The sequence below is a fragment of the Eutrigla gurnardus genome, assembly GCF_963514095.1.
Source record: "Eutrigla gurnardus genome assembly, chromosome: 18".
Taxonomy (NCBI): Eukaryota; Metazoa; Chordata; class Actinopteri; order Perciformes; family Triglidae; genus Eutrigla; species Eutrigla gurnardus.
In genome coordinates this window covers 18,988,407-19,013,453 of record NC_139929.1, presented here as the reverse complement: position 1 = coordinate 19,013,453, position 25,047 = coordinate 18,988,407, and the positions used below count along the sequence as shown (strand labels likewise).

Below are 25,047 nucleotides of genomic sequence, written 5' to 3'. Positions count from 1 at the left end.
TTATGTAAAAAACAGTTATGCTTTGGGCATAGCAACCATGTTTAGTGTTTAAGCATTAGGCAAAAATCTGTAAATAAATTGTGCAAATTATATTTGCGTTGTGGCATTTTTTGTTAAATATTACTATACAAAAATATAAAAATCTGTAAATGAAGACACAAAAGGCAAAGTTACAACACCAATAATCCCATCTACAGTAATACACAGGACTGTTTGAATAGGATTTAAGTGCATATTCTCCTCTCAAAGTGCACCAGATTCATGCATTCCAATGTAAAGGGTACAAAAAAAATCCGGCCGGGGGGGCATGCCCCCGGACCACCCTAGAGGGTTCGGGGGCCATACCACCGCTGCTGAAAAAAATCCTGCGGGAAACACTACACTGAGACTAATCCCTTTGTAAAGGTCAACTCTGTTCAATGGGGTTTGAACTTAAACAGTTTTGATAAATATTCTTTGAGTGGTTATTAGAGACGCAAAACGACCTGAGCATTTATGCACAATTAACCAGTTAAAATGACAAGTCGGTGTATATATTTTTATACTTGTGTTTTTTCATCAGTACAGAACATAAATATCCCTTTTAAAAGCAATAATTTAAATCTTGAAACCAATTCTGAAACATACTGGAATTAGATTAGATTTCACTACTTCTGTGAGCTTTCAATACTGATCACATGATCACAGAACACAAGGCATTCTGGGAAAGGAGAACAATGTTGAAAAAGAGGAGGTTTTGAAGTCCTGCCACAGATCCCAGACACCATGTTTTGTTTAATGTGGGTGGATGCTGAGAGGTGGATTTGCCGTTGGGATGTGACACAACAGCAAGAAGCAACTTGATTTTTGAATTCCGAAGCCAAATGTTGGTCGTTTCCTGTCGTCTCCTTCACAAACTCAACAAGAACGCCACCCTGTTGGTGTTTTGTCTCATTTTTATTTGGTGCCATGCTCAGAGGAAACATTTGATGATTTTACGCTCTTGTGTGTGCATGTTTTTTTTATTATTGCAGGTGTTTCTGTGTAATATTGCAGCCAGAAAATGTGACTTTTCTAATTTTGTGCGCATGGTGCAAATAATTCTTGTTTTTAAGAGGTTTATTCAACGGTATTGTAAAGAGCCCAGGGCTCCAGACTGCGACCAAATGGTCGCATTTTGCGACTTAAATCTGTGACAGTGCGAGTACATTTTTAATCTACTCGCGCATGCGCGACCAGTAAATTTGCTGTTTTTTTTTTGCTGACAAACTTACAGCCCACTAGTTGGCGGTAATGCAAAAATGAGCTGGTTTGCCAACCGACATTAACTCCAAAAGAAGAAGAAAGGAGACGGCTGGCCAATGTGCGTGAGAGCGGGGGGGCGAATGACCACTGTGATAGGCTAATATGTGAAAAGAGGCGGTTCTTTGGGGTTATCGCGCGTATCCACAGATTTCACATACCGGCATCAAAACAATGGACAATGGCGGCGAAGCGGACTATCAGCTCGTCCTTTCTACCCAGTTGTGTTAAACATAATGGGCCCTAGTTTCGTAGACCAGGCGCAGTCAGCTTTCAGCGCACCTGCGCCGCGCCGACGGGGTGTGTCCGCCTGGACTTTGCAAGTTTCGTGCACCGCGCAGGCTCGCGCAGGCACACCTCCCGTCTCGCCCACCGGCGCAAGTGGGAAAGAGGGAGGAGAAGAAGGCGTGAGTGGGAGACGAGGAGGAGACGAGGCGTGGACTGGGATTAATACAGCCGATTCTGATCTTCACCAATCAAATGAGCTCCTCTCCTCTCCTTTAATGCGTTAGGGGAGGTTCAGTGCAAGTTCCGTCACTTGACAACCCGATGACAGAAGCAGCGCCGCCGCTCCCACCACGCTCAGCGCGCGTATCATAATAATAACAATGCCGATATTATAAAAAACAGGAGAGAGAGAGGGAGATGTTTTGGTCCGAGAGGCTGAGTTTCCGTTACGCGTGCCATCCGCCTTTGATCTGACGTCAGATGTGACGGGACAATCTATATAGATATAAATTCATGTGTTGATTCAATTAGTTGCATTAAATAGTGTTTGTTGTGATTATTTATTGCATTTAAATGTGCCTGGAACTGTGGAAACCTGCCTGTGAGGTCTCGGTGACGTGTACGCACTGCGCGCCGTCAGCCAAACTTCCACTCCACCAGCTGTGATTCGCATTGAATGAATGGACTTTATTTACACCTTGCGCCGAAAGTAGACCAGGTTGAAGCTGGCGAGTTTTCAGCGAAGTCTCGGCGAGGCTTTTTGCCACGAAACTTCCGCTACGCCAAGCTGAATCTGTGACGCCTCCCCCTGCTGCGCCGCCACACCCATCTTGGCGCAGGCGATCCACCAAACTGCCAAACTGACGGTGCGCAAGGCTGCGCGGGTCGAAACTTGCATTGCGCCGGCTCCGCCACCCTGCGCCGCCCTGCGCTGCGCCACGAAACTAGGGCCCAATGTTCCGGAGGACACAAACGTCGAGAATGAGTCCGACTCAGACTGTGAGGAGACGGTCGTGGCGAAAAAAGCCTGTTTAACTGGTTAATGTTGTTAAAACTGTTGCACAATAAAATATGAATTTATAAGATTGTAGTTTCTGCATTTATTGTCAAAGCAATTATCAGTCAGGGTTTTTCCTGCGTTCAAAATTGCGAGGCGGCCGCCTCCAGCTAATTTCGTGCCGCCCCCAGCTTTTTTCTTAATTTTGTGCCGCCATATCGCTCTGCCCCCAGCTATGGATGTCATTTTAACTGCAGTTGCTGCATTGCGCCACTATGGGGGCGCTGTATCAACAGCAGTGCAGCGGAAGGCCTGAAACAACTACCAAAAAAGAAGCAGTTTTTTCACGGCGCACTTCCCGGGGGCTTCGTTCAAACAGGTAAATATTGCTTTTTTCATCCAAGCATGTCGTGTTTATTTAAAAAAAAGTTTCCTGAGTAACGTTACTGGTTTTTAGCGTTGCAGATGGCAGGGAAAATCAGCTTTTTCTTTAAAAAGCGACCTCGCGAGGAGGAGAGTCAGGAGTACAGGTGAAACAGTGCAGACAAATGAACCTAACAGTCAGTTAAAAGGTAATAATTCATGGTGGTGACAATATGTGGAAATATCTGAAAGTAGTTCACAGACAGGGACTGGCGATAGCGAGGGTCAGAATGCACGACAGGACGAGTCGGCGAGGCAAGGGTACGTTGGTCCGTTTCCAAGTCATTAGGAGCATAAAGGCGGGTCCACACCGGACCGAAAATCGGCGTCTTTGAGAGAGTCGGCATCCGTGACATGAGTCTCCTTGGTGTGGTCGCTCGAATCGGCCCACGTCGGCGTTCATTTTAGCCGATTCAAATGTGTAATCCGCCATTCGAGTCGGCCATATTAAGTAGCTCGACTTCATTTACCGACGCGAGTCGGGCAGTCGGTGCGGTGTGGACCCGCCTTAACAACGCAAAGCCAACGTGTACGTGATTTAAACATAATTTTTTATTCATCTTTCCAGATCTTCTCAAAAACACAGAGCCAGTGGGTTTGACAAGCAGTGGCTTAATCAATTTACCTGGCTCAGGCATACTGAGGAAGGCATGTATTGTTATTTATGCCAAAAGCACTGTACCCCAACGCAGCAGGCAATTGCTGCCGCCCTTGTGAGACAGCCATCTACCAACTACAGGCTGGACACATTAAAAAGACACGAGGTGGCAGCTAATCATAAAGCAGCAGAAGAGAAGGAGAAGTGTATGAAAGAAGGTAGTACCTAAAAACACTTAACTATGAAAGTTACAAAAAACTAAAATAATATAGTTTTTTAAAGAAATAATTGGTTGTGTTTTTTAGGGAGGACACTGCAGCGTGCTATTGCAGCACAGGTGGACATGGACCACAGAGCACTTGAAGGCTGCTTCAAAATCATTTATGAGTGTCTCAAGCAAAAGTGGCCCCACCACACAAGCTATGAGCCCATCATTCTCTTATGCAAGCGCTTGGGCTGTGCTTATTTCAATGGTTTGAATGTAAATTCTTAAGTTATTTAATTACATAATTGTATATTGAATGTTTTTCACATAATTGTTTTAAAATGAAGTAGGCCAACCTAATTACTATTTGTTTTCCCCCCAGGTCAGTGCCAATACCAAATACACCAGCAGCCATATAATTGATGAGATGGTGGAGGTCATTGGCCAGATTTTGGACGACCAGTTGGTGGCAGAGTTGTCAAAATCCCCAGTGTGGGGATTAATGGTTGACGAGACCACTGACATCTCTGTCACAAAGCAACTGGGTCTAGTTGTGAGGTAACATTACTTTGTACAATTAAATAAAATTGTGTATTAAAAATTACTTCAACTAGAGATATATATATATATTTTTTTATGTTTAGCTTTTAAGGACCCAACCATGTGGGAAGCACTGTAGTCCAAACCAGGGTGCTGCATTTGGGTGCAGTGTCTGCTGGGGATGCTGCAACTCTGTATGACACCATCCTGCGAGTCATCAGAGATGACAAAATGCTGCCAACCAACAAGCTAGCCTCCTTTGCAAGTGACGGAGCTGCAGTCATGATAGGTGAGTTTTTTTTTTTTTGCATTTACCTTTTCGTTAACATTTAATAAGATTTAATAAGATTGAGTTTTTTATTATTTTAGGGAGAAAAACTGGAGTTGGGAAGAGACTCCAAGACCCTTTCCCTGGCCTGATAACCGTACACTGTGTGGCACATCGACTCAATCTGGCAGTGTCAGACTGCATTAAGGGGCAGAGGGCAGTTCAATATCTCACCAAATATGCCAGGACTGTTGGAACTATCTTCTGGTTCTACCAGGCTTCCAGTAATAGGACCAGCAGTCTCAAGGACATGGAGAGGCTTTTTGAACTCCCCCAAATCAAACTGCAGGTTAGCAATACTCAGTGCTAGATTATTCAGATCCATTTTTGCTTTTTTTGTCATTTACTAATTATTTTTTTTGTAGGGAGGAAACACTACCAGATGGGAATCTAATAAGGAAGCAACAGATGTGATGCGCCGAATTCTACCTGCTCTCATCGCGGACCTCTCACTCCAAGCCCGGAATGAGCCAACCGCAAAAGGACTGTATTCCTTTGTAAAGGACAAGTTCTTCCCCCCTGCCCTGTGCCTAAAAACCTAGAAACCTTTTTTTTTTTCTCAGGTGGAGCAGGAGGTACGAGATCAATACCATAGTCCTTGGGTTTCCTGTTAATTGAAATGCTGTTACTAGCTGAGCTGTTGTGTTTTATCTCAGGTCACAGTGCTGAAATCATCACTGGCACAGCTGAAAGAGAGCAACAAGGTCAAAGACTGCTGGCAGGCATGGCTCCAGTCTGATGCTGGTCTGAAGCCTCTGCAGGAAGAGGTCCCTGCATATTTCCAAGATGATGTGTGGGAGAGCTTCAAGAACACTGTAGCTGTGTCCCAATTCAGGGTCTGCAGCCTTCGGAGGCTGCATTTGAAGGCCGCTTACGTCACAGAGCTGCGCGAAGGCTGTCCCAATTCGTCTAAATTCGAAGGCTCCTCCAAATGCGGCCGACAAATGTGTCCTCCTTTCCCCCGTATTCGGAGGATGCACCGCTACTATCCTTCGCGGCCTCCCATATCCCAAGATGCTTTGCGCGCCGCTGTTCAACCAACAATGGCGGCGAAAGACGGCAGCAGCTCCGGCACCGGCAGCAGTGCCGAATAAACATTTAAATGTAAGTAACGGGTTTTTGCTTAACGTCGGACGTTCAAGGGGCCTTAAAACACATTTGAGTGTTAAAATGCGTGAAGTTAATAATGCTAATACGTGTAGCCACCGGAATGTAGGGCCAGCTACGTGATGTAGCTTAAGGCTGTTGATACGAGGAGCTCAGTTAACGTTAGCCTTTAAAGGTAACGTAAGCCTAAAACCCTTCACTTTCAAATGTTACAAGCTCCGATGGTAACTTATATCTTATTGTAACCGTGGAGCTGTTAAGTTAATTTGTTCTCGTTGTAAGTTGTGTAGGCTACAGTCCGCTCCTCTCGCAGCTAAATATATAACGTTAATGATGGGTTGTGAGCCCCGCTGTATTTCTAGGCTGTAAAACTGTAAACGTTTGGATTGAATACAGAGCTAACCTTAGGATCATTATTACTGTTAATATCGTTATTATATCGTACAATGATTTTGCATGTACATAACAGGAAATGTGCTTTACATGTCGTTTTGTTGTAGAGAGCAAGGAGCAGACTGAGGATTTGATTAAACTCCGGGTCCGGGATGAGAACGACCACCTGTTGAGGCCAAGAACACAGGGCCACCGACAGCAGCAAGAAAGAGGAAAACAGATGACTTGCTGGATTTGATCAGGGAGGACATGAAGTTACAGAGGGAGAGTGAGGAAACGAGAGAAAAAGAGAGCAGAGAGAGGATGGAGAGACTTTTTAGTTTATTGAAGAGGTTGAGACAGCATTGAATTTTTTGGGGGGTGGTGGATGTTTTTTTTCTGTTCGATTAAGTTCTGTGTTGATTTGTAATTTAAATTGTTAATTAAAAATATTGTATTGTTCCATTTTCTTTTCCAAATATTGTATATAGTTAAATTAAAATATTATAACCTGTAACATTATCTGTTCCATTTCTTATTTACAACTAAAGTCAACTTTTGAACTGCTTTTCAGTGACAAAATAATTTATTTTTTGTGTAATTAACAAATATTTACAAAGTTACAATAACTATTGACAAGTGGGTGTTCTTAACATGTAGAACTATTTACAAAAGATCAGCAGAAATAACTATTTACAGAGAACATATATACAGTATCGACTGAGCAGGAGTCCCTGGTGGTGCTGCTGGACTGGATGCTAAGGACCCTGGAGTCTTCTGGCTCTGAGTGGGACATCATCTGGAAGGGGGGGTGTGGGATGCATGTCTCCACTGTCCACCACATTGTCCATCATCGGGGTTTGCAGGGCTGATGCAATCGACGGATGCCATGTCACTAAAATGTTTAAAAGAGAGGCAAGAATAAAATATTGAATTAAATCGGGGTTATTTACAGGGTTCGTACACATTTTACTATTCAATTTAATCACTTTATAAGCCAAGGATTTAGACTTAAATTCAAGCACTTTTCAGACCTTGTAAAACAGCATTAAAAGTACAGCATTTTCAAAGATTTTACATTTTAAGCACCTGTACGAACCCTGTATTAAGTCTTATGGTTAAATGACATTATCCATGTCAATCTATACTTAATATGGCTTGTCACTTAGCGGTATCATTTATTAACGGGTATATTAATTACCACGTACTACGCTAACTATGTATGAACATTAATATGGGTTAAAATAACGGCTTTAACGTTACCTCCCCACGGCTCTCTCCCAGCCGGAGATAAACAAGCCGCCGGTGTCGCCGCAGCCGCCTCTCCTCTTGCTCAAAAAAATAAAAATTAAATTAAATTAAAAGAAAAAAAAAAATATATATATATATATATATATATATTAAAAACTCTCCATCATGTTCGTCTGTCGTATTTTTGTTTTGACCGGTGTTTTTCCTGGGCTTGGCCGGCAGAAGTGATGACGTCGCGACGCAATCAGGAAATGCTCCGTAGGTTAGACCGTCCCATTTACCGACGGTTGACCCAGCCTTCGGAGGAGTCTCCGAAGGTGTCGCCTCCGTAGACCGCGAAGGCTGGGTCCTCCGAAGGCTGCAGACCCTGAATTGGGACACAGCTTGTATGTATTAGGAATGTATTTGAGTAATGTGGACAGAAGGACTGTTTTTACCTTTTTTTTTTTTTTTGAATCTTCTACAGGTGATGAAGCCATTTCTGACTGCACTGACTGAGAACATCGAAAACAGATTCCCAAACACCGGCAGTTTGTCTGTCTTCAGTGTGTTCTCTCCCAGACAAATTTTGGCAAACTCTAGTACAGAGTATGGGGATGCTGAGATGAGGACACTGGCTGAGCAGTTTCCAAGACTAAGGGAGTCTGACCTGTTGTTTGAGTGGAGCTCCTACAGACAGAGTGGGGAGTCCTGATCTGAAGGTACTATATATTAATTTACATTAACTGTATCACCACCACAACAGTCTTTGTTTCACTCTGCTTTTATTCAGACCAAATCCCTGGAGGAGGTGCTTCTGTGGCTTGTATCTGCAGAATCTACTGAGCTGTATCCCACCCTAAGCCTTGCAGCTGCTATCGCCCTCACAGCCCCTGTCCAGACTGCGGATGTGGAGAGGCTCTTCTCTGCACTCAAAATTGTAATATATGATTGAAAACACACTCTTCATGTCTGTATCAGAATAAATACAAAAATACTTAATGCATGAATTATTTTGTTTAAGGTGAAGACACCTCTGCGCAACAGATTGAAAGAGAGGCACTTGGATGTCTGTTGCAAGGTGGCCATCGATGGACCAGACCAGGAGGCCTTGGACTACAAGGAGTGCATGAGGAGGTTTTATCAAATGAAAAACAGGAGGCTGAAATGTTCTCTGTCTGGTTGCGAGATCTGTGGATAAATCCCCACTTATGTACTTTCAATTTAAAGTTGGCACCTTATTTTTCTATGTTTATTGTTTTAATAAAAGAATGCTTTAAAATTACAATTGTCATTCTTATTAGAACTCTTAACTAAAAAATGTTGCCTGTAAAAAAGTGAGTCAGTTGAATGCACAGAATACATCTGCATCACACAAGCAGGAGTGAATGGCAAAATCGTGTGCTTTCTTGCTGTTTTCCCCCTCGGGTATCACGTGAATTGGGCGTTCCCGGGGGCGTTCCCAGGTTGCCGACTGGATCTATGGTCAGGATGGTACCACCTCTGCCTCAATTAGAGCCAGGAAAAACCCTGTCAGTAATACAGTGAAAATTCTGGGAAAACTTTGCAAGTCGATTTCGATGTGCGCTCCTAAATTTTCTGCTTGCGCCCCTAAAATTTTAAGTTTGGGGCCACTGTGCTCCTAGTGAAAAATGTTAGTCTGGAGCCCTGGAGCCTCTTCCATGAATGACTAACTTCCCATGGTGCAGTTCTCTCTGAAGCAATAAACATGTATCGTTTTAAACACGCAGACGACGGCGGCTCTCGACTCCCTGAGGGTCTGTGCTGTAAATGTATATGAAACAATAAGCTCTGGTACTATAAATACTGTAAATAAACATTTCACAAGTGTGTTGAGAGTTATCATTTGAGTATGTTGTTGATGATGATGATGAAGGGCCTGAGTGCACACCAGTTATTAGTTATTAAACACACACACATTAGGTGTATTACACACATTATTTATATATATATATATATATATATATATATATAGACTCACTGATCCACACCACCAGGATCTACAGTGATGATATAGGGATGTCAATCGGATTGGACAAGTGTGGCCGGATGGTCTCCAAGAGAGGCAAGATGATCAGGACTGAGGGGATTGACCTACCAGAGGGCAACATAGGTGATATCCAAGACAGCTACAAGTACCTTGGCATCCCACAGGCTAATGGAAACCATGAAGAGGCCACAAGGAAATCAACCTCAGCCAAATACCTCCAGAGAGTAAGGCAGGTCCTGAAAAGTCAGCTGAATGGTAAGAACAAGGTCCGAGCCATCAACATGTACGCACTACCAGTCATCAGATACCCCGCTGGTATGATAAGCTGGCCAAAGGAGGAGCTAGAAGCCACAGATATCAGGACTAGAAAGCTCCTCACCATGCACGGAGGGTTCCACCCCAAGTCCAGCACCCTGAGGCTATACACTAAGCGGAAAGAGGGAGGCCGAGGGCTAGTGAGCGTCAAGGCCGCAGTCCAGGATGAAACATCGAAAATTCGAGATTACATCGAAAAAATGGCCCCGAAGGATGAACTGCTAAGTGAATGTCTCAGGCAGCAGAACCCTGATGAGAGTGCGGAGGAGGAGGAGCAGACAACCTGGAAGGACAAGCCCCTACATGGCATGTACCACCGTCAGGTAGAGGAAGTGGCTGATATCAAGAAATCCTACCAGTGGCTGGAAAATGCAGGACTGACAGACAGCACAGAGGCACTAATCATGGCAGCACAAGAACAGGCCATAAGCACAAGAGCCATAGAGGCCAGGATCTACCAGAGCAGATCAGACCCAAGATGCAGACTGTGCAAAGAAGCCCCTGAGACAGTCCAGCACATAGTAGCAGGGTGTAAGATGCTAGCTGGATCAGCGTACATGGAGAGGCACAACCAAGTGGCTGGGATAGTACACAGGAACATCTGCAACCAGTATGGAATAGGAGTACCCAAATCCCAATGGGCCATACCACAGAAGGTGACTGAGAACAACAGGGCCAAACCTAACCCATTCAAAACCTCAGTTGTAACCAACAGCATAAACAAATTTACAACTCACAAAAATATTGTTTAAAGTGCAAATGAAATAATGGGCCCAAAATAATAAACAAACAAAGTCCAATAAAGTCCAAAAATAGTAAAATGTCCAATTTAGTCAGTGTCCACAGTTTTTGTATTAGTCCTTTAATGTATGGTAGTGCAATTGTTCATGTAATTGTTCATCTACCCGGGTAGTGCAGGGCTTGAAGCAGGAAAAAATCCTGTGCCTGAAATTTTTTTATGCATTGGGGAGAAGAAAATTCTGAACATTTGCAATCTAAATGAATTAATCTGGTGCACTTTGAGAGTAAACCCACATTATAGTTTGAAACAACATTCAAAACACACACAGCCAGTATCACTAAGCATAAAGTCCGCTAGCTTAATGCTAACGTATAATACCTCAGAAATTAGCATCACCAAGGGCGTAACTTTGAGTTGAACATTGGGGTGGTTGAGATTTCCACCTGTGAAGCAGGTGTGTGTATATATATATATATATTCTTTGGCCACCAGCCACTGCGGCAGGTTTGGGTTTACCAGCCCAGATATATAGTTTGTGCCTAAAATAAAGTTGACCGACTCAGAAAATGCATAAAAATGGGTCTTGAACGTGTACAAAATACACATTAAAGTGTGTGCAAGTGTTCTTGTTAGGACTCATGGTCCTTAATTGTCTCTAACTTTAAGTATTTTGTCCCGATTACAAATGGGTTTGTAGTGTTTCCCACAGGATCTTTGGAGACTATGGTGGGGGGATTGTCATCCTCTAGGGGGGTCCGGGGGCATGCCCCCCCGGGAGAAAATTTTGAATAATTTCATTTTAATGCATCAATTTGGTGAATTCTGAGAAACAAAATATGACATATCAATTACTGACCAATTTCTTACAAACTGCTGGTACTGATACAAATGTTGACATACTAAATGGGGTTGAGGAGTTTAAGCATTCAAGAAAAGATGAGAACACAAATGACTAAAACACAATTCGTTTATTATTATTATTATTAATAATGATAATAATAATAATAATAATAATAATAATAATAATAATATAAGTGGGTGACTATTCCTCAGCCTTCCTTGGTGTTTTGGTTTTGACTGAAGCCTCGTTCACATACGTCGTCACTCGCCCATCTCTGAGCGACAACTGTCAATGAATGTGAATGTGTTCTAGTGGAATGTGGTCAGGACAGGCGATGTGATGTGGTCGATCGGAGATAAAATAATTTTAACTTTCTGCGATGCGAGTGAAGCGAGTACCAATCACAATGTAGAATAGAGATGATCGACAGTTGACGTCAACAGAGAGTTCCACAGAGAGTTGTCGCTTGAAGTCGCCGCCGGCGGCAGTGAGTTTTTTTTGCCAGCGAGTAGAATTCAGCGAGAAAGCGAGTGACGGGCGAGTAGCGACGTATGTGAACGGGGCTATACGCGCACGCACTGTCGAACTCGCCGGCTGGGGGGGGGGGGGGGGCAACCGTGAGTGGTGGCACTGGAGCCCTAGCAGTAGCTACCTCCTGTTGGGAAGATACTTTTATTCTTTTGCTTTTTTTCGCGTGCTTTCTTCATACCACCGCTGATGCGGGGAGAGACCGGGAGAGACAGTAGAGAAGCGCAGGTCCGGCAAGGTGGGCGAAACCAAATCTCAGAGCGGGAGGGGGCACAGACAAACGTCACTATTTTTTACTGGTAAATTGAGAAAATCTACCACACTGTTGTGATTATAATGCTGAACATTCAATATCAATAATTGTGATATCATATTGGGTGGGTTGTGGTGGCTGGTTTGGATTATTGGGTGGGTTGCAACCCACCCATCCCCCCCATAAATTACGCCTATGCTATCGCTGGTTCGCGGCAATCGACAGATATAGCAGTAAAGCTGCTAAAAGCTGTTTTAATTCTGGCTTTAGCGCTGTTAACACGTCACAGTTTTAATATTTTTCATGCGAGAAAGTCACAGTTTAATCCAGTGCAGAGTCTGTGGGAGCCGCGACCGGTGACCAGGGCAACGGCTGTCACAGCGGCGGCAGCGCCGGTCTACTGATCTGATCGCCCAGGGCCAACCTCTGTCGTCATCCCGGGGGAGAAAAACGAGCCAAGTAACTTATCCGCACGCTTTTAGAGGTTTGCCGCTGGCTGGTTAAATTCTTTTTATTAGATTAATGTTGGTCTCATTGATGAAATCTAACAACTGTGGCAGTCGCATTAGTTTGTCTGAATGAAAAGTGTGCAGGGCTGCCTTTGGGCTGATGTTATCAATCGCTCTGGCTACGTTGTCCCGGTCCGAGGTGCCTGGAAACTTAAGGCCCGCCCTACTCTGCTCTGATTGGCTAGAACTCCTTGGTTACCTTGAGTACCATTGGTAGTTGGAACTATCACTTTAAACGACTGGTTACAGTTAAAAAAAAAAAAAACACACACGGATTTCCGGCACCGTGCCGGAGGTCTTCAAGCCCTGGTAGTGTGATTTTTTTTAGTCTTAACTGTATGGTGTGATAGATGCTTTCTCCAGATGCACGATGAGCTGTTCCGACGTCACACCCTCCACGCATGTAAGCCGGTGTCCTGCTCCACGTTCCTCGGGTTTGGGCTCTGGCTCGCCATCAGAATCGTTTCATACACCAAAATAAAACCAACCTGCATAGAGCAGCAGTTTTATATCTATTGTTAATCTCTTTCGCTCTTTTTATACATTTATCTAAATTAACTGCACAGTATTTATTCTCTTTTTAAATCTCAAATCAATGAACTTGACTATTCACATTGACAATGTTTCATATACAGCTATAAAATTAATTTGACAGCCAACACACATAAAAGTATGTAATATGAAATGTTTTTAACTGTTTTTTTAGCTTTAACCACCGCATAGTGCACATAAAATATGAATTAAACCACATATCAATCATGTTTAAGAATGATTAATCGAATTACTGTCCCTCACTAACTCAAATGCACACAGCTGCACGTGTTTCAGCTCGCAAAACCAGCTTGGTTAGCTGTTTAGCATTAACTAGCATTTTAGCCATAGCACGAGGCAAATAGCAATATAGCTCGATTAGCACTGATAACTTCCACACAGAAATACAACATTAACCACATTCTCAACTCAAATACACACTCTTACATACCTCCGGTTGGTTTTAAACATTTTCTCAGAAACACATCGACACATACTAAGGATGTATTCATGAAATGAGTCAGCATTAGCCGTGGTCGGCATCCGCTAGCATGCTATGCTGAGCGCTAATTGTTGCTACTCACCGGAGTTTTTCCTCGACAAAACACAACAACACGGTAATGTCCGGTACTCCAAAAAAAACCTCCTCACGGATCAATAACGCAAGACAAAATAAAGTTTTAACCACTTTTAGTCTAGCTATTAACATTAGCAAGCTCTCTTCTCGGCTAGTGTCTGTCCTCATCGGCATCAGTGAAGGAAAGAAACAAGCAGGGGATACAAGGAACTACGAGCGTGAGCGGCGCTAGCGCGTGTGGAATACGCACCCTGCTGGTGAAATAAGGGAACTGCATCTACAAAACTCAATCAGACTGTATAGCTCAACATAGTTGAACTAGAAATATTGGGGATTACAGTGTGTGTGTGTAACTAAAGGGTGTTACATATATATATATAAATATATATATTGATCATTAATATGGTAATTTTACAACATGTTCTCCCTTTAATGCATCAAATAACAGCTTGGCCAGAATATCTTTTCAAAATAAACTTCCATCTTCACACAAACTTAGGTTCAGACAACAACAGAGCATGGTGGACGTTAACCTGACTAACTAACTACACTTCCCATGATGCCGTGTGTGGGAGCATCACAGACAAACTAAATGAGCGGCCATGTCGGGACCAAGCTGCAGAACAGGCTGGATTTCATATGGAGGACCGAGTCTGTCATAGACGAGCTACGGCTTTAGAGCCTCAAGTCCATATTTGGGCTGCTGAGGAGCGACGGGTGGATCTGACGAACAAATCAGCAGAGTAGCACCCTTACTGGATCTGGGGCCTGTTTCAGGAAGCAGGTTTAGTGAAAACCTTGAGTTAGTTAAAGTGATGGTTCGGAGTAAAATGCACCCTAGGTCATTTCCACCATGACATCCAGCCAAACAGCCCCTCAGAAGCATTTTTAGCGATGGTCAGCATTGGTCAAGATAGGGCTATCAGCCGAATGGCTTAGTACTGGCGCTATGGTACATCTTGTATATCTCGTAAATTACCCCACTAATAATGCATGGAATGTTACCAAACTTCTGCAGTAGTACACATAGGGTCTGTACTCACAAAACAAGGCATTTGAAAGTTTGTAAGTTACATCGAGAGTTTATTTAAAAGAACACTTGCCCGATAGCTTCTATCCTCTGCTGCTAATGCTACCGCAGCGTAGACGCCACTTCCATGTTTACCCAGCTATTTCCGTGACTCGAGTTTCACGCAAGAGTATGAAAAAGTTTTGCTGAATCTTTTTAGAAATGCTTGTATTATCAGGTAAACAAGTGTTGACAAGTGTGCAACCAGAAGGGAACAATGTCCTACTCTTGCCCTGATGATACAGACAATAGTCCCAACCCCCCTGCTGATGCACGAGATGGAAGAGCTGTTAGAGACATGATACACTTCAATCATTTCTAACCGACCCATCACCAGTGTCGATCGAAGAAAGACAATATGCCTGTTATTTTATGAGGTCTTCTTTATTTCCTGGAAGTACAAATGTTGGACAGTTAATCTTTTGTTGTTGAAACAATTAAAAATCATCCACCTGTGGGCACATCACCCACCTTTAACTGATGATCCAGTAGTTGTATTTCCATTTGTTCCTTTTGAATCTGCAGCCTGATGTGATCCATTTCCAGATGTGATTTATCGATTTGTGTTTTCAAATACACTTTGTACAATTGTCTCACAGGCAGCTATAGGGAACACAAATAACGTTGAATTTCACAGTGCCATGTCTACCAAGTGTCCTATTTAGTTGTGGCTCAACGCTGAACAACATCTTACTGAGGTAAGCTGTGCTGTGGAGGTTAAAGGACCCTCTTCCTCATTGTAATTTCCAGCATTGCTCTGTTAGAGAGAAAGAAGCTGGAAGTTGCATTGTGGAACACCATCATTAACTGAAAGTTATTTTAAAAAGGTGTAAACCTCAACAGGCCTTTCTGCATCTTCCCTGCAATAAAACAGAATTTTTGTGTTATATTCTACCCATCATGAAAATGTGGAATATTAAGAGTACTTATAACAGCATGGAGGTCTGTTATAGCAGACGGCTCCACAAGACAGATTACACCATCAGTAACTGCTAGAAGAAGATTAGTCAGTTGATGATTACCCAGAAAAGTGCCCACCTAATGTACATTTCCTTTTTTAAACAATAGTGTGCAGGTCGCAGCTCAGACTCTGAGTCACCTTGAAATAGATTGATATCTGAGAACAGCAGCCAATTACAGAGAAGTGTAGCCTACTGCTACAAGAAAAATCAGTGTGCCAAGTTGTGTCTATGATGAATGGATTACTGAGCCAACACTAGAAAAAGGGTGTACATATATGTACATTCATCCTGAACGCCATATATGCCAGTCATTTGAATAATTTACCTCTTATGCAGGCCCTTGTGTCCTGGGGCGTGGCTGGCTCTGATGAGATCCCCCCAGAGAGGCCCTCAGCAATATGTTGCCCACTGTTCTGACTGAGGGCCATCTCTTCAGCCTCTGTGAGCGGTGGTGGTGGACCGACAACCGGTTTGCTGGCCTCCGCCTTTTTTCTGTTGGCTATACAGGAGGTCAAATTTTAACATATCCACAAAACAGACACATGCATGTCCAACAGGCATTTAGGTGTGATCTCATATAGACAATATTTAATACTGGCAGTGATGGGATGGCTGAAGATTTGACTTTGTTTCCCTAATTACTTAAATATCACTTTCACATGTTGAATGGAGCCACTGAATGCTGTTTAATGAGGGCAGGCTAAACAACACCACAATTGCTTGTAATTAAATGTGACCTTACCTGTTTGGACTATATCTTTATATTCCATCTTTAGTTGCTGCCAGGTCTGTTTTGAGCCGGTTAGGTTGTACCTGTGTGCTCAAACACACATAGAATATAAATGTTGAATGAGTGGAACACTCAAGACGAAACATTTCTTTTTTTTCTACAATTAATACTCAGAGTTGATTGAACTAAATCGTAACACCTGTTCTGAAACCAAAAACTCTGAGTTTGACAGTTCAGAGTTGGTCAAGCTAGAGTTCAGGTTTTGACTCAGAGTTTGTTAAACTTGCTTTCTGAAACGGGCCCCTGCATCCATCTGGATTCTGGTGTGAAGCTGTTAACAAAGTCATCGTCATAATTGCAGGTCAACTCTACAGCTAAGCGTTAAAGTCATCTTAGTAGCTCACTGCATTGGTACTTTATGGCATTTCCTGCTGCCAGATATACACATATAGATGAAGAAAAACAGAAATAAATAAAAAGATAAATAAGTAAGGAGTTAGTAAACATAAAAAACTTTATATATTGGGAAATAATTAAATATGAAAATTAACTTGGTTCATTAACGTTTTGATTTGATTGTTTAACTCTGCAACAATTCAGTCTGGAAGAAACCGTTCTCTTCTTGAACCTGCAGTTTAGTTGTATAAGAGACAGGGTTGCCATCCAGTTCACTTAAATATTTTCCCTGTTTTATCATTAAACCAAGCCTTTTCCACCAGATGTCACTATTTATCTGTATACCTTGAAGCCACAAACATTTGGCTTCTGTGCTTCCTGAAGCTTTGCAGAGACAGCAACACCCAACATCCCAACACACCTCTCTTCATCCTCCTGTAGGTGAAGTCTGAACAGCTGAGTCTTGAGCCTTTTTCAGAAGATGGCAGTGACTCTGCTGTCCTGACATTGGTCAGGAGTTCGTTCCACCACTGAGGACCAGAACAGAGAAGAGTCTGGACTTTGCTGACCGACATTTGTTTGATTTCAGCGATGGTGGTACCAGCCGGCCAGCTGAAGTAGAGGAGCGAAGTGCTCGCTTCGGGGCGTTTGACCAGTGTTTGAAGGTAGATGGCTGCCGTTCCATTGATGGCCCTGAAGGCCAGTGCCATCGTCTTGAATTAGATGCAGGCTGCTACAGGGAGCCAGTGGAGGTCACGGAGGAGGGGGGTCACATGGGAGAGTTTGGGTAGACTGAAGATAAGGCGTGCTGCAGCTTTGGATACGCTGCAATGGTTTAGTCACTGCACAGGAACCTTGGATCTTTCATCGAGTTGTCGTGGTCTGCGTGTTGAAAAACGATCCTTGGATCTTTCATCGAGTTGAGACCAAAAGGGATTAAAAAAAAGAAGATGTTCGGGGAATATATTAGGATTTAACTCAGGAACAAAGCCTTGCTGGTGAGACCAATTTGATTTGATTTGATTTGATTTATTTATTTAGCACAAATTTAAAACAGTGCAAGGAGGGAACGAAGCCTAGAAGGCTTGTACAAAGTTCCACTCCCTTCATCATAGAATTACATTAATTCAAGATAAACAATGAGAAATACAGAAAAATAAAATTAGAAATGAAACAATAAAATGTACAGTGCAACAATAGAAAAACTATGAAACACAAACAAACAAAAGAAAAAGAAAAAGGATGCATAATTAACATTAACAGAAAAATAACACTGAAGATTATGACATGAGGTGTTTTTTCAGTAACTTTCTAAAGGATGTATAAGATGTTGTTGACCTCAGAATCACCTCCAAACCATTCCAAAGTTTTGGACCTCTAAAAGTAATATTAGATTGATGCCCAGATGTTCGGCAAAAGGGTAAATGAAGATTGCCACTATGCCTAGTTGAATATGAATGGAGGTCAGATGAAAAAGTAAAAAAATGTTGAAAAGTGTCAGGAAGATTTCGTTTAGCGTTGATAAACTTATGCACAAACAAGCATGAATGGAAGACATTAAGTTTATGAATGGGCAATATTGAATATTTCATAAATAGGGGTGCAGATGGTTCTAGTCTACTGGAGCGAGAGATCGTTCTTAGAAATCTTTTCTGAATTAACAGTAGTTTGTTCAGGTAGGTTGGATAAGTTGCAGACCAGACAATATTACAATAATTCAAATATGGAAATAAAAAACTATAATATAAAGTCACATGAGCAGACGAATTGATCAGAGGAGAAACCTTTTTCAGTATACCAAGCATTTTCATTGATCTTTTGCAAACTTGATTGATATGATTATTCCAGTTTAGACCTTCATCCAAAGTAACACCTAGAAAAGTGGTGTAAGGTACTTGGAGGATTTCAACTCCATTGATTAGTATTTTGGCTTATCCTTTTGCGTGAGATTTGTTTTTGTTGCAGAAGATCATGAAGTTACATTTATTTACGTTGAGAGTTAGCTTATTGATCTGGCACCAGTTTGAAACAGTTGCTAATTCATCATTTACACATGCAATGAGAGACTTGAAGTCATCATGAGTAGCTATCAGACTAGTGTCGTCGGCAAATAATAAGGGGAGGAAGTTATTACATGATCTAGGCAAGTCATTAATATAAATCAAAAATAATAAAGGGCCCAGGATCGACCCCTGTGGGACTCCAAAAAGAATACTTGATTTGGTAGATGAAACACCATTAAAATAAACAAACTGCTCTCTATTGTAGAGGTAATTGATCAGCCAATTTAGAGCAACATTCTGGATTCCATATCTATTGAGCTTTGAGATGAGAATTTTATGATTGACGGTATCAAATGCTTTACTGAAATCAAGAAAAATATATATATATATTGTTGACTAATTGTAGCAATGCATGCTCAGTGGAATATTTCCTGCGAAATCCCTATTGATGGTCATACAGTATATTGTTAGCAACTAAGTGCTTGGAGATTCTTACATATACCAATTTTTCCACAATCTTAGAGAAACATGGTAATATGGATATTGGGCGATAGTTGCCAAAGTCCTTTGTATTACCAGATTTAAATATTGGTATGACTTTCGCAATTTTGAGTTCTTGGGGGACGATACCAGACTGAAGAGATAAAGCAAAAAGATGGGTTAGAGGATGGATAATGTAGTCTATTGTTTCTTTCACAAGACTGCTTTTAATACCATCATGTCCTTGGGCAGAGTTCTTTAGGTTCTTAATAATTTCATACACTTCTTCAGCACTGGGGGGATCAAAGCTAGAGAGTGGTGAGAATGTACCTTTAATGAAACTACATGGGTTCACATCAGAGTCCTTTATGTTAGATGCCAAGGAAGAGCTCACATTAACAAAAAACTCATTGAAACCCTCAGCTATATCTCTCGGGTCACTAAGAGGTCTGTCCTTTCCTAACATCTCAGCAGGTACAGTAGCTGGAGTTTTTTTGCGATTAAGTAATTGGTTGATGAGGTTCCAGGTTGACTTAATGTCATTTGAAGCCTGAGTAAATTTATCAGCATAAAATGTTTTTTTTACCTTCCTTATTGATAGAGTAAATTTGTTTTTATATTTCTTGTATATTTTCAGATTCTCAGGAGTAGGGTTACTAATGGCTTTCCTATATAGTTTATTTTTCTTGCGAGAGCACTTTTTTAGCTCATCCGTTATCCAGGGTTTCCCTTTGTATGAGTTATTCTTATCTTTTGAGGTGACCAATGGAAAGCAGGACTCCAGGGTTGAATTAAAAACAGTATAAAATAACCTAGAGGCTTCATTAACATCTTGTGACTTCAGAACCTCATCCCAAGACACAGCACTGATCAAGGACTTAAAGGACTCCATGTACTGTTTGGTAAATTTACGATATTTAGTTTGGATATAATCGGAGTTGTAGCGTCTACACTTTCCTTTAGTATGTATTATCTGAAATACGGGGAGATGATCTGAAATATCTGACATTAATAAACCTGAGGTAATTTGGAAATCCAAAGAGTTGAATAAGATGTTGTCAATGAGTGAAGCTGAAGATCTAGTGATCCGAGAGGGCCTAAGAATTAGTGGGAAAAAATAAGTGGAATATAATGTGTTCAGAAAATCAACTGTAGATGGTAATTCACTCTTAAGCAAATCAATGTTAAAATCACCCAGTAGTACACACATTTTATGTTCCTTAGTTATAATTTCCAAAGTGGAGTAAAGAGCTTCATTGAATATGCTGAGGTCAGTATCCGGTGGTCTGTAGATACAACCAATTATAATAGTTTTCCCATTAAAGGGACGGCAAGACGAGATTTCAATAAACACAGATTCCACTGAGGCACTTTCTAGGAGGACACTCAGTTCAATTCTGGGGGCGAAGTTAACATTTTTGGACACATATAAAGAAACACCTCCTCCCACTTTGGTCTTTCTGCAAGAATGAATAGCATTATACTGGGATATGGGATAGAGATCTGTAATATCATCTTTCAGCCAGGTTTCAGAGAATGCCATAACTGAAAAGGAATGTATCAAAGTTGACGGATATAATTTTAGATGATCATAATTTTTTGGCAAGCTGCGAACGTTTAAGTGCAAGGAGGAAAAAGTTTGTGGTACAGAAAAATCATCATGTAAAAGAGTATGAAACAAATCATTAAACTGATCTTCAGAGAAATATTCACAAGAGTGTGAAATATTGTTTGAATTTAAAAGATTTACATCAGGGTTAAAAAATTCATCATAGATACCACTTTTATCAGTATTTAGCTCAAATGGATTGAAAGTTAAGAAATCAATTTCAGGGGGGATAGAATCCCCAACATTTATGGGTGATAGGTAACTGGACGACATGATGTAAATTTGTCACATGGTCATAATTATAAAAAAACCACAACAATCACAAAGAAAAAAAGAAAACATCCAGTTTAGATTTCAGAGTCATTGATACACATCTAGCTCATTCAGCTCTCTGATGATTTTAATCTTCGCCTCCTCTGGTGAGCCATTGAGTTTTATAAATGTCTTGCAGTTAGAGGTCCAAGTTGACTGGATTTTTCCCTGTTTGCGAAGGAACCGTGCTTTCTTTGCAATATCTGCATTTTTTTTTGTCAGATGCTCATTCACATACACATTTGTTCCTCTTAATAGTTTCCATTGTTTTAGGAGCCCAACCTTATGTTTCCTGTTGGTGAATCTGAGGATGATGGCCGGTGGTTGAGTGGTGTTTCTTTGTGGGAGAGGGTGGCATGCTTCTATGAAATTGCAGTCTACAGCAATCTTTCTGGTCTTCAAAAAGGAGACTACCTGCTCTTCCACTGTTGCCCGGTCCTCCTCTGTCATGTTTTCCTCAGATACCTTTCCCACAGACTTGGCATATGATTTAGGTTTCGTCTTTAAACCTGTAATCACAACATCATTGACTCTGGAGTACTGTTCCAGCTCTGCCACCCTGTATTCAAGGTCACTGATCCTTTTGTCCTTTTCTGCATTATGCTGTTTTAGGGCTTTAATATCCCCCATCAGCTCCATGATCTTTTCCTGCTGTTCGGTGATTTTATCAACATTGACATGTAGCATTTCCAGTGATCTCCTAATGTCCTCAATTTCCTTTTTCATAGCCATGTTGGTCAACTTTAGCTGATATGAACCTCTTGCCACAGATCTAGGCTAAAGACGAGCCACACTGGGCAAGGACAATAGATTGAAGACAGCAGTGGTTTTATACTGCAACAAGTAAAGTCAGTGATGATAATGAGACAGGGATTATGAGATCACTTGCCTGGCCTGGTGGTAGCCAGCAGCTGCTGGAGCTATGGTGGAAGCTGCTCCTGGAGGCTCGAGGCCTGAATGCTGCTGGCTGCTGGTGGAGGCTTGAGGCTTGGCTGCTCCTGAAGAGTCAGACCCTGGCTGCTGTTAGCTGCTGCTGGCAGATGCTGCTAGGCTGGTAGCCCGATGGATGGTATGATGCAGGGCGTGGTCTACTGCAGGGCCTAGTTTGGTGGATGGCCTGGTGCAGGGCCTGGTCTGCGTCCGGGCTGTTGCAGGGCCTAGTTTCAATCCAACAAATATCACCTTTGGACTTCATAATCCATAGCCGTGGTTTCTTTGTTTCCTTCTTTTGACAAATGTACTTATTGTAAGTCGCTTTGGACAAAAGTGTCTGCTAAATGACCTAAATGTAAATGTAAATAGCCGTAAATCATCACGCACAGCTTCACATCAACTGTCAGTAAATAAAGAAGAGATTTGGCAGTAGTAAAAGTAAAACAAACTGCAAAAAAAATGAAAAAAGAGATTGATTGTCTCTTGGTGTGCTGAAACACAGCCTCCAACACAGCTACTTCCTTCCTGAAGTAGCTTCCAATTTCTATATGCATTGCTAAGAACTTGTTATTGAGCTGCACTTTAAAAGAACTGCTAAGGTTTCTACTTTCACTGTGGGATTGTAATAATGCAGAATACTTGTTAAACTCTGAATGAATGTGACTCCTACCATAAAGCATATACTGTACTTGTGTAGTAAAGGACAGTGGGAGGGTGGACACATTTACTTGAAGCCATTTATTTTGTGGGCATGAAATTTCTTTCATACAAGACGGCATTGCTTCCCGCTTTGACCTCCACAAGGCGAGTGGCGACCTTCGTGCTCTACCTGTGTTTTTCAATGGCCGATGCCGATGCCGATATTGAAAGAGCAGGGCAGCCGATGGCCAATCTATAATGCCGATATCATGTTTTTGTTGTTGTCTGTTTTATGTTGCATCTCATCTGTGCAGGTGATAAAGAACCTTGAAATAATAATTAATTAATTCAAAATTCATTAATAATTAACATAGCTGTTAATTTTCTTTTATTATACTATTCGAATTCAATTCCATATTTTTTCAATATTCACATTTTATTTATTATTTTATTTATCTTTTGGAATCTTAAAATGCTCCTAATAAGCGTACGGCATACCAAAATGTAAAATAAATCCATCAGGTCTTGAAACTCATCAATATTTAATTCTCATATAGTGCTGATAAAAGTTCGACCAATCAGTTTATTCGGACCGAATAAACTGATTGGTCGAACTTCCTGCCCGTCATCCGTCGCAGCGTCGCCTACCGCGGTCACGGCTTTCGGGTCGCGCGCCTCTCCAGCAGAGCGGTCTGAGAGCACGGAACGGCAAAGAACTGACAATGACGACCAAGGTGAGCCGCCACTTCCACCCAGGCTGCTCCGACAGAGAAAACTATCATCAAAAAGAAGACTATTTCACAAAAAGCTGCACTAAAGAAAACACTCGATGAGTCGAGAGGCAGGACGCGAGTCAACATCGGTTCTGCTTTCCAGCGATGGCGGAGGCTAATGCGGCTTCATCCGGATCTCAAAAGAGATGAGATGGTCGCGTAGTTTCTGCTGGAAGAGGTACTTTTAGTTTGCTTAGTAAACGCGCAACATTACATGTGATAACGCAGCATCCAGATGCTATCAGTTATCAGTTACTATAGTTCTGTAATACTGTAATTTGTGCAAGGAAGATTAGCGCTAGCTTAACGCTAGCTTTAGCATCAGCGCTAACTTCACTGGTTGTGTAAAGAAACCTGGGGTGCAGTCGAATAGTCAAAAAATAAAGTCCTAACTCCTGTTCCTTGACCTCTGGGGAAAACGTCACGGGGTTAAGGAAAGGCGATAGGAGAACTCAAAAGGATTTAGGAAAAGACGGCCGCGGTGATCAGAGAATCCGACCGGACTTTCACTAAGCTACGTCATTATAACGCGGCCGCTGATGATTGACAGCTGTAGTCGGCACCGGCGACTGACGTGCGTCTGCGCTGGATAAAACTACAATAATGGACTACAAAAAGCGCATCGTCCACTTCTCCACATGTTGGTTTAATAAAAGCTCGTTCACTGACCGGCTTCAGGTCCAGCAGCTCCTCCTACCTAAATGTTGCTCTCGCAGAGAATTGTGGGTCGGCGTAATCTCCTTTCCTTTCGTATAGGAAGGTCTGTTGCATCCTATGCTAAAGGAGCTCTGCAAGGAAGAATTGGAGCTCCTTTCCTTTGCATTTAGAGAATTTAAACGGCTCTTATCATGGCGGCCACTTGTTTACTTCCGGGTCACTTCTTCAGTTAGGAACCTCCCTAAGCAAAATAGACCATTCGACTGCATCCTGGCTGTGTCAAGTCAATTTCTTTACACTACCAGCGATGTAGCTTCAGTGTTAGCATAAGCGCTAACGTAGTAGTTGTGTAAACAAACTGACTTGTTACAGCCTGGTTTGTTTACACTACCAATGACGTGTTAATTGTGAAGTTGTCATTAACCCCGTTCTAGTATTAAAACTCCGGGCTTGCGTTTGACTTTGTTGGTCGTTCAGTAACCAGAGCAAGTTCAGAACATTGCTTCTCCGGCTAATAGATAATGCTGGCTAGATGACATCTGTAAATAAGAGCGATCTGTCTTTGCTTGTGACTTTTTCCATTCTTGGGCAGAAGTACTGTTTACCAGTACTGAACTTTACATTGTAAGAACCCATCCGTGTGTGTGTGTGTGTGTGTGTGTGTGTCTGTGTGTGTGTGTGTGTGTGTGTGTGTGTGTGTGTGTGTGTGTGTGTGTGTGTGTGTGTGTGTGTGTGTGTGTGTGTGTGTGTGTGTGTTTTACAGTTATGAAAAAACAACTGCAACTCCAGTAAGGCTTGGATTTACTAGGCCTCCTCCAACCACCCTTGCAGACTCTATCTCACAACGGTCAGCACATATTTATATATA

General features: G+C 42.0%; 2 long non-coding RNA genes across 2 annotated transcripts in view; both read left to right on the top strand.

Moving 5' to 3' along the window:
- Positions 1–25,047, top strand: part of LOC311028993 — a 230,020-nt gene that overhangs the window by 129,439 nt on the left and 75,534 nt on the right. The window lies entirely within an intron of this gene.
- On the top strand, positions 2,967–4,284 carry LOC311028897. The gene is made up of 4 exons (XR_014598809.1): positions 2,967–3,036; positions 3,125–3,190; positions 3,498–4,008; positions 4,115–4,284. It is a non-coding gene; the product is annotated as an uncharacterized lncRNA (long non-coding RNA).